General features: G+C 33.6%; 1 protein-coding gene across 1 annotated transcript in view; it reads left to right on the top strand.

The window, feature by feature from the left end:
- Positions 1 to 7,638, top strand: part of LOC144968091 (uncharacterized) — a 264,931-nt gene that overhangs the window by 251,704 nt on the left and 5,589 nt on the right. The window lies entirely within an intron of this gene.

The raw sequence follows: 7,638 nt of genomic DNA, 5'->3' as shown, positions 1-7,638 counted from the left end.
ACTTAAAAAACGCCAAGTTATTTTCGTTTTTATTAATCTGGCATAAAACGCAAAACTCCCAAAATCTGATTTCTAGCATGATCATTGGCATGAAAAAAACTAGAGCGTTTATGTAGATCAATATCCACTAAATTGCTAAAAGCGCTTAAAAAGGACCCCGACCAGCGAACGGGTAACATGTAGAACAAGACATGACGCCTGTTTGGGCGATATTACAAGTTTCCTCACAGAGACAACGCTATTAAAACCTGGTACGGTGAAGAAGTGAGTAAAGCGAGTCTTTTCCAAGGACTTTCAACTATGCGGTGGAGCGGGCTCGAACCCAGGACCTTCCGATCCGAAGGTTTAGTGTCATACCACAAGACAAAATAGCCGCAAATGAAGAAGAAATAATGATACATATATTTAGACCTAGGAAACATCCCCTAAACATGTCAATCGAAGTCCCCCTGAATAAAAACCCGTTGAGGGACGAACCAAAAATATGACATGACAAAAAAGTAAGTATTCTCAGACCATTAGGCTCTGAGGCCGGGTTTATCCCGGTTTCTATATCGTGAAACGGATCTTTTTGATAGGACGCTAGTCAATTGCAAGACTTTCCGAAATATCTAACAGACTTAACAACCATTCACTGCTGGATGGACATGGATTCATAAAAAAATCTCGACTGCACCTGGAATTCGATCCCTTTGCGTGTAAAGCGACTGCTCTACGAGCTGAGCTATCGGGACCCCATATGACATATTATGAAAGAAAAAAAGATTACGAATAAAAACTCACTTTACAATCAGCCGAAATTATGCGTGACCGAGTACTCATCTACCGAAAGTAAGATGTATTAGTTTCTTTGGGAGTTGACGTTCAAGACGAACCCCCCGCAGTGCAGTATTATAATTTCTTCTGTGAATGGAATTTTGATTATATTCTGGCTGTACTATAATATCAGAGCTGCCAACTTGAAATGTAAAAAAAATGTAGTTTCCAAGGGGAAAAAATGGAAAAAAAAAAATTTCCCGCCCTTCCGCCACGACATCAAAAGATCCCGTCTCCTAGACATTCCATGAAGAAAAATTAAAATGGTCAGAAACTAGCATTACAAATCAATTTTTTTCCTCAGCAAAATCAAAATATGCTCCAAAGTCCTTAAAGACAGTTTCTAAGAAAACCAAAATTTTTCTTTCACCAAATTTATTGATTAAAAAACGTCAATGCAGTTATCTAGCTTGAGCTAAAAATTCGTATTCTACGAATCTTCGTAATACTAAGCAGTTTGTAATGATTATAAAACCAACACGTTACTTTGCACGTGTAAGACCAAAAGATTAAGATTACGGATTGGATTTGTAAAAAACGTGCGCTATGTGCCCGCTTTCGGATGGAATCCTGGTTTCGAGCCTCGATCGGCACATATTGATCTTTGGGAAAAGACTCTTTACTCTATTCTATCGCCCTAATGAGATACTTGCCGTTAACACCGTTGTCTCTGTCCAAAAAAAATGTAATATCGCCAAACATGCGTTATGTCTCATTCTACATGTTAAGTGTTGCTGTTGGTTAGGGACCTTTTGAAAGGCACTTTGAGTACGTTTATGGATATTGCGCTATATAAAATCTCAAGATTTGTTGGGTTTTTTTTCATTCTATTCTCTCTCCATCCTCCTCCCTTCCCTTTTTTATATTTATTTTATCGTCGGAGAGAATCACCCAGAGAATACTGTCCACCTTAAAAGGATCGAGGACGTCATGAAACCAATTTATCACTTTCAAAATACCAATATTTTATAAGCCTCTCCAATGAGACCTAAATTTATGTCAGATGGTCAATCTAAAACTCTAGATGCGTGATGGAGAAACATTAATCTTGTTTCCTTCGTTTTTATACAAAGATTATTAAGATTTTAGAAAATATTCTTGCTTACTGTATATGTAAGTTAAATCGAACTTTGTATAATTTTCTAAAGCCAGGGGGCTAGTAAATTTGATTTTATAGTTTCCCAAGCCAGAGGGCTAGTAATCGAATTGTATAGTTTTTCAAAGCCAGAGGGTAGTAAATCGACTATGTATAGTTTCCCAAAGCAGAGGGGTATAAATCGACTTTGTGTGTTTTCCAAAGCCAGAGGGTATAAATCCATTTGTTCAATTTCCAAACCCAAAAGGGGTTAGTAAATCGACCATAGACAGTAAGCGCTTGGCTAAAAAGCTCACAACTTTGCAATCCGAAGTATTACGCCCAACACACACAACTATGTGTCACCTTTAAACTTTTTTATTCTGTTAAAGCAGTTTAGTGAGAATTATCATCAACTCGATGGAAACAAAGCAATAAAAAAGGGCCTGAGTGACGTCATCTTCTTCCCTATCTAATTAAGTTTCCAAAGCCAGAGGGTAGAAAATCGACTTTGATTAGTTTTTCAAAGCCAAAGGGGTATAATAATGATGCGTTTAAAGGTCCAATGTCATTGAAAACGCCCTAAAGACACTCATATCTCATGCTCCCTCATTCCATTAACAATTGTATTTTTTATTGAAAAATTTTCCAAAAGTAATAAACTCAAATGCATTAATTTACAAGTAGTTTGAGGACCAATGTAAAAGCAACAGTAAAGTGTTTTGAGCACGTTTAGTGGCTATTGCGCTATATAAAAGCTCAATTTTTATTTTTTTATTTATTTTCTATTTTTAGAAAAAAAAGCCCTACGCTTAACAGGCATATGCCTGTATGCGATAAAAATTGACCATAAAATGCTGTTTTGATTATACATTCAGTGTGATAACTCTACAATACAAGCTATGAATGTTATGTCAATTAGAAGTGTATTACGTGTCTATTTTATATTCAAGGCTGAACGCCAGGAATCAAGCCTTAAAAGATCTCTTATTAATCAGTAATGTCGATAGAGCTTTTAATTTACTCTATGCGTGCAATGTAATAGGGTTGAGAGCCGGATTTCCCATTGTAATGCCAACAAGAACCCCGACAGCCAACAGGACATTATATTTATAATAATATTAATTTCTCCATATCCTAATATTTTGCTTCTGAGTAAAATGACATATCGATCGGGAATACACCGTTTGGGGGTTATAATGACGAATGGGAAATTCTTACCCGCTGTAGAAGGGACTTAGCTACGCCCTGTCAAGCCCTTTGACCCCAATTTGTAATAGAACTTGTAGATGTAAATGTAATCAGTATTTTGACCTCTAACCCCAAAAGTATTCAGGGTGCACGCCAAGGATGTTAAAAAAAACCTGGATATGCATGATGAATTTTTAAAGGGAACTATAATTGACATTCGTGGGAAAATTGATCTGAGGGTGTCACTGATAAACTGAAATTGATTTGAAATGCTGTTACTTTATGTTTCTATAGTAATTACTATTTTTTTTTTCTCTCTCCAAAAATAGAACTTTAAAATCACTCACTTGGCATCAGGTTTTTTTTGTTGTGTTTAAAAAAATATATAAATTTTCGCCGTGAGCATATCAACGTTTTTGAATGATAATAAAGAAGTGGGGGACCTCAGAACAGAAGACGTTTATTTTCGATCACCCAGTGTAAAATAAAGTATACAATAAAAAGACATCCACCAATCAGCCCACCTCGATTAGGATCGAACCTCAGACCTCATAAAAATCACTTTTTTAAATCTTTATCTGACACCGATACATGTGTATGCCGAAGTAGGACAGGAAATGCCACATTTGTAACGAAAACAGCACTGTCTATCTTACTCATCTAAATATTCGAAGACGAATCTTTTTTTAACTATCATAATTTTCCAACCATTTATGACTATTTTTTTTTCTGAACAAAACTCTACTGATGTGTTCTTTGTTGCTCTTGAAATTAACAAAACATTTTATTTGGGTTGGCTGCGTATGACATTTCTGCAAATGACTGGGAGGAGAAAGTTAATGGTTATTGCACTATATAAGAGCTTTATTTATTCTTTAAAAATCTTTTTTCTCTTCTATTATCTCTCCATGTTATAAAAATATCGTTATTTTATACCATCTGACATAAATCTAGGTCTCTTTGGAGAGGGTTAAAAAAATATTGGTATTATGAGAGTGATAAATTTGGTTTCTGACGTCATCGACTCCTTTGAGAGGTCGACAATATTCTTCGGACCCATTCTCCTCCGGACGACATAGATAAATATAAAGGGGAAAGGGAGGAGGTTGGAGAGAAATAGTTTCGACAACAGGGGAGGGTTTGGGTGTGGGTGAAGTCAGTGTCAGAGCGGACGGTGTCAAATCTTGTATGCAAGTCAAGAGATAGTGGTGTGGCAATTCAGGAGAAGGGTATAATTACTATAAACATCCCGGCGAGGCAATGAAGTGTCCACTCATCAAGAGTGAATGAATACTTGGAACCCGATTGATGAGTGTATAATATATACAAATAGAAAGTTGCTTATGAAAGGGGGTCATGTGTATTTAAAAAAAGATATAGCATCTATATATACAGTATCCACCAAACGTCCCCAAAAAACTTTACAAGGGTTTCCTGGTCAACAAAGCACTTAACATGTAGAACGAGATATGAGGCCTGCTAACGATATACAATAATTTTTCGACATAGACAACACTGTTGCAGCCAGGACTTATTTTACACCTGAGTACGGTGAGATAAAGTGCATAAAGAGTTTTTTTTCTATAGCTCAAGTTATGCGCCCCTCAGACGGGACTCGAACTCAAGACAATCTTAACCAAAGGCGAGTGTTATACCACAATGCCACACGGCGGCTTATATTGCATACGTACTAATACTTATGTACTTTTCTCTGGCTGATAGGGCTTAAACTAACGGTTGTGAATCGCATTAAGGATGAAGATAATCTTAAATACCTTCACAATCTACATATTTACATCTCTCTCCTTTTTATACCATTTTAAAGATGATATGTTTTTGGATGCATTAATAACGCGCCTCTCCCCATAAACAGAAACCATCGAAGAAAACAAAATGAAATGCGAGATGGCGATTAATTTTCCGTGCTCTGGAAAACCCCATATTTTAAAAGTTTGGGCCCGAAAACTCGTCCTTCAAATATCGTTAGATTTAATACGGATACGCATTTATGCTCGTCGGAGAAATATTTCCTTGTTTTGATAGTTTCAAGCCAGTTACAAGTTACCATGCTCTTACGATGGAAGTGACGTTACGACTGTTTAAGCGTATTCCCCAAAAATAAAACAAGTATCGATAATTAACGAAAACATTTTTCATTTCAACCTCATGACAACTTACCTGTTGATTCCACCATCCAGGTTAAATTCCAATCTCTCCAAAGAAATCCCCTGCCCCCCCTTCTCTTTAAGATTGTCCCTGTTTCACTGAAATTTAAAAATAATAAATCAATAACTTCTAAGAAAATTGATAATCTATCGATGTGTAGACTAAATGCCTTAAAAAACCATTAACACTATTTGTAACTTTTATAAATCGATAATGTTTTTCAAAGTTAACTGCCAAATAAGATTATCCCGTTTCATGGAAATATGCAAATATGAAAACTCAGTATACACCATCGTATCGTATGGTATAGGGAAAGAGCTAATGACTTTCAAAATCCTTTAAATGCTTTTTATAATTCTAATTCATGGATAACATTTTCAAGTTAAAAACCGACATTCATGTAAATAATTTGACACATTTAGGTAAAAATCACTCCAAATTTTATTCGGGTAAGAAAAGACAAACATTATTGAGTTATTAAACCACAAGCAAGAAATGGTTTAAATGCAATTGTAGTAATTTATAAAGGGCCTTTGCCTCAGCCCCAAGGGAATTTACGTTAATAATAATAATAATAATAATAATAAAAATAATTTAAAAATAATAATAAATAATAATAATAATAAGAATAAAATAACAATAATATTAATATAATAAAAATGATATAATAATTATAAAAATAATAATAATATAATAATTATAAATTTTAATAATAAATTAAAAATAAATAATAATAATATTAATAATAATATTAATAATAATATAATAATAATATAATAATTTAATAATAATAATAATAATAATAATAATAATAATAACAATATTATTATTATTAATTATTATTATTATTATATATTATTTTTTTATTATTATTATTATTATTTTTTTATATTATTTACATATCATCATATCATCTCATCTTTCATTCATCATTTCATCATCTTTAAATTATTATTATTTTTTATTATTATTATTATTTTTTATTATTATTATTATTATTATATTATTATTTATTATTATTATTATTTTATTATTATTATTATTATATTATTATTATTTTATTTTTATTATATTATTCTATAAATTTTATTATTATGTCATCATTATTAACATTACCATTTTCATTATTACTATCATTATTTCCAAACATCATAATCATCGTATTCTTTATTTGGATCTGAAGTTTCAAAATTACCAATCATAAATCTTTGTATGCTTAGATAATCTGACAATCTCGGAAATATAATACAAGAGAAATGGTTATCTTTCTACTCTTAAAGGAGAATGTTTTATTTTGGAAATAACCTTGTCCATCTAAAATACGAAATAATTGGACATTCAAATACCTTTAAGCCAAAAATTTAGGCTTTGGTGTTCTGTAACATGCAAGAGTACTTTTATGTTGAGTTCGTATGGCATATAATAGTCCTTCAGAGCCATTAGCCCATAGAGGCCCGGAGTTTATCCGGGTTTTCCTGAGTGAAACGGACAATAGGAATTGGATATCCTTTGTAAGGCGCTAGTCTATCGCAAAGTACTCTCCGCCAGATCCCAGCTACCCATTCAATGCAGTAAAAAATCTCAACTGCACCGGATCGCTTTGCGTATGAAGCGAATGCTCAACCCCCTGAGTATCGGGACCCCCGAGTTCGTATGCATATCAAGATAAATCCTGTAAAAGAAGAGAGTTAATGAAACATACCTAATAATTTCGACTAAGCCATCAGCAATAATAAACATTTCCCTCGCACTTCCCCTCTACGACAGATGAGATCACCGGGATGAAAATGTATGCCTATCTTTATTCGAGGGCATGAAGAAAATCTGGCTGCATTCTTGAAAATGGTCACCTGAGGGAAGGGAATGTGTGGGATAATCACAAATGTTAAATGAAGATATTTGGGAAACCTCTGAGAAAACTGTTGTTATATTGTAAAATTTAAGGAACAGGCACCAGTGTACGTTACAGAACTGAATAAGTGTGTATGAAAGGTGCAAGACAAAGCAAGAAAGTAAAATACATTTTTTTTAAAACCATCCCAAAAATTTAGTCGAGGTCGGAGTGCTTCAAGACTGATTTTTGGGGTGTTTTCATTTCTTGTATTTTTCATTCTGCTTTGTCTGACACATTTCCTACACACTTGTTCAGTTCGTTAAAAAGTTATGTCAACAGACCAAAATACATTCAAAGGAAAAGTCATAATGTCTACCCCTACTATCATTTTACTAAGTTCGGCCAAACGGTACGTCATAGAAAATCTGCAAGACTGTGAAGCAGGGCATGATGGAAGCACTAAAATAATCAAAGGGAAATTTGGAAACATATCAAAAATGGAAATATTGGGTGAAAATATCTCATCAGAATAATTACTATTTTTTCTTTTCCTTTT

The sequence above is a fragment of the Berghia stephanieae genome, chromosome 3 (assembly GCF_034508935.2).
Source record: "Berghia stephanieae isolate SIO BIC M18660-M18661 chromosome 3, UCSD_Bste_1.3, whole genome shotgun sequence".
Classification (NCBI taxonomy): Eukaryota; Metazoa; Mollusca; class Gastropoda; order Nudibranchia; family Aeolidiidae; genus Berghia; species Berghia stephanieae.
This window is presented reverse-complemented; position numbering and strand designations above follow the sequence as displayed.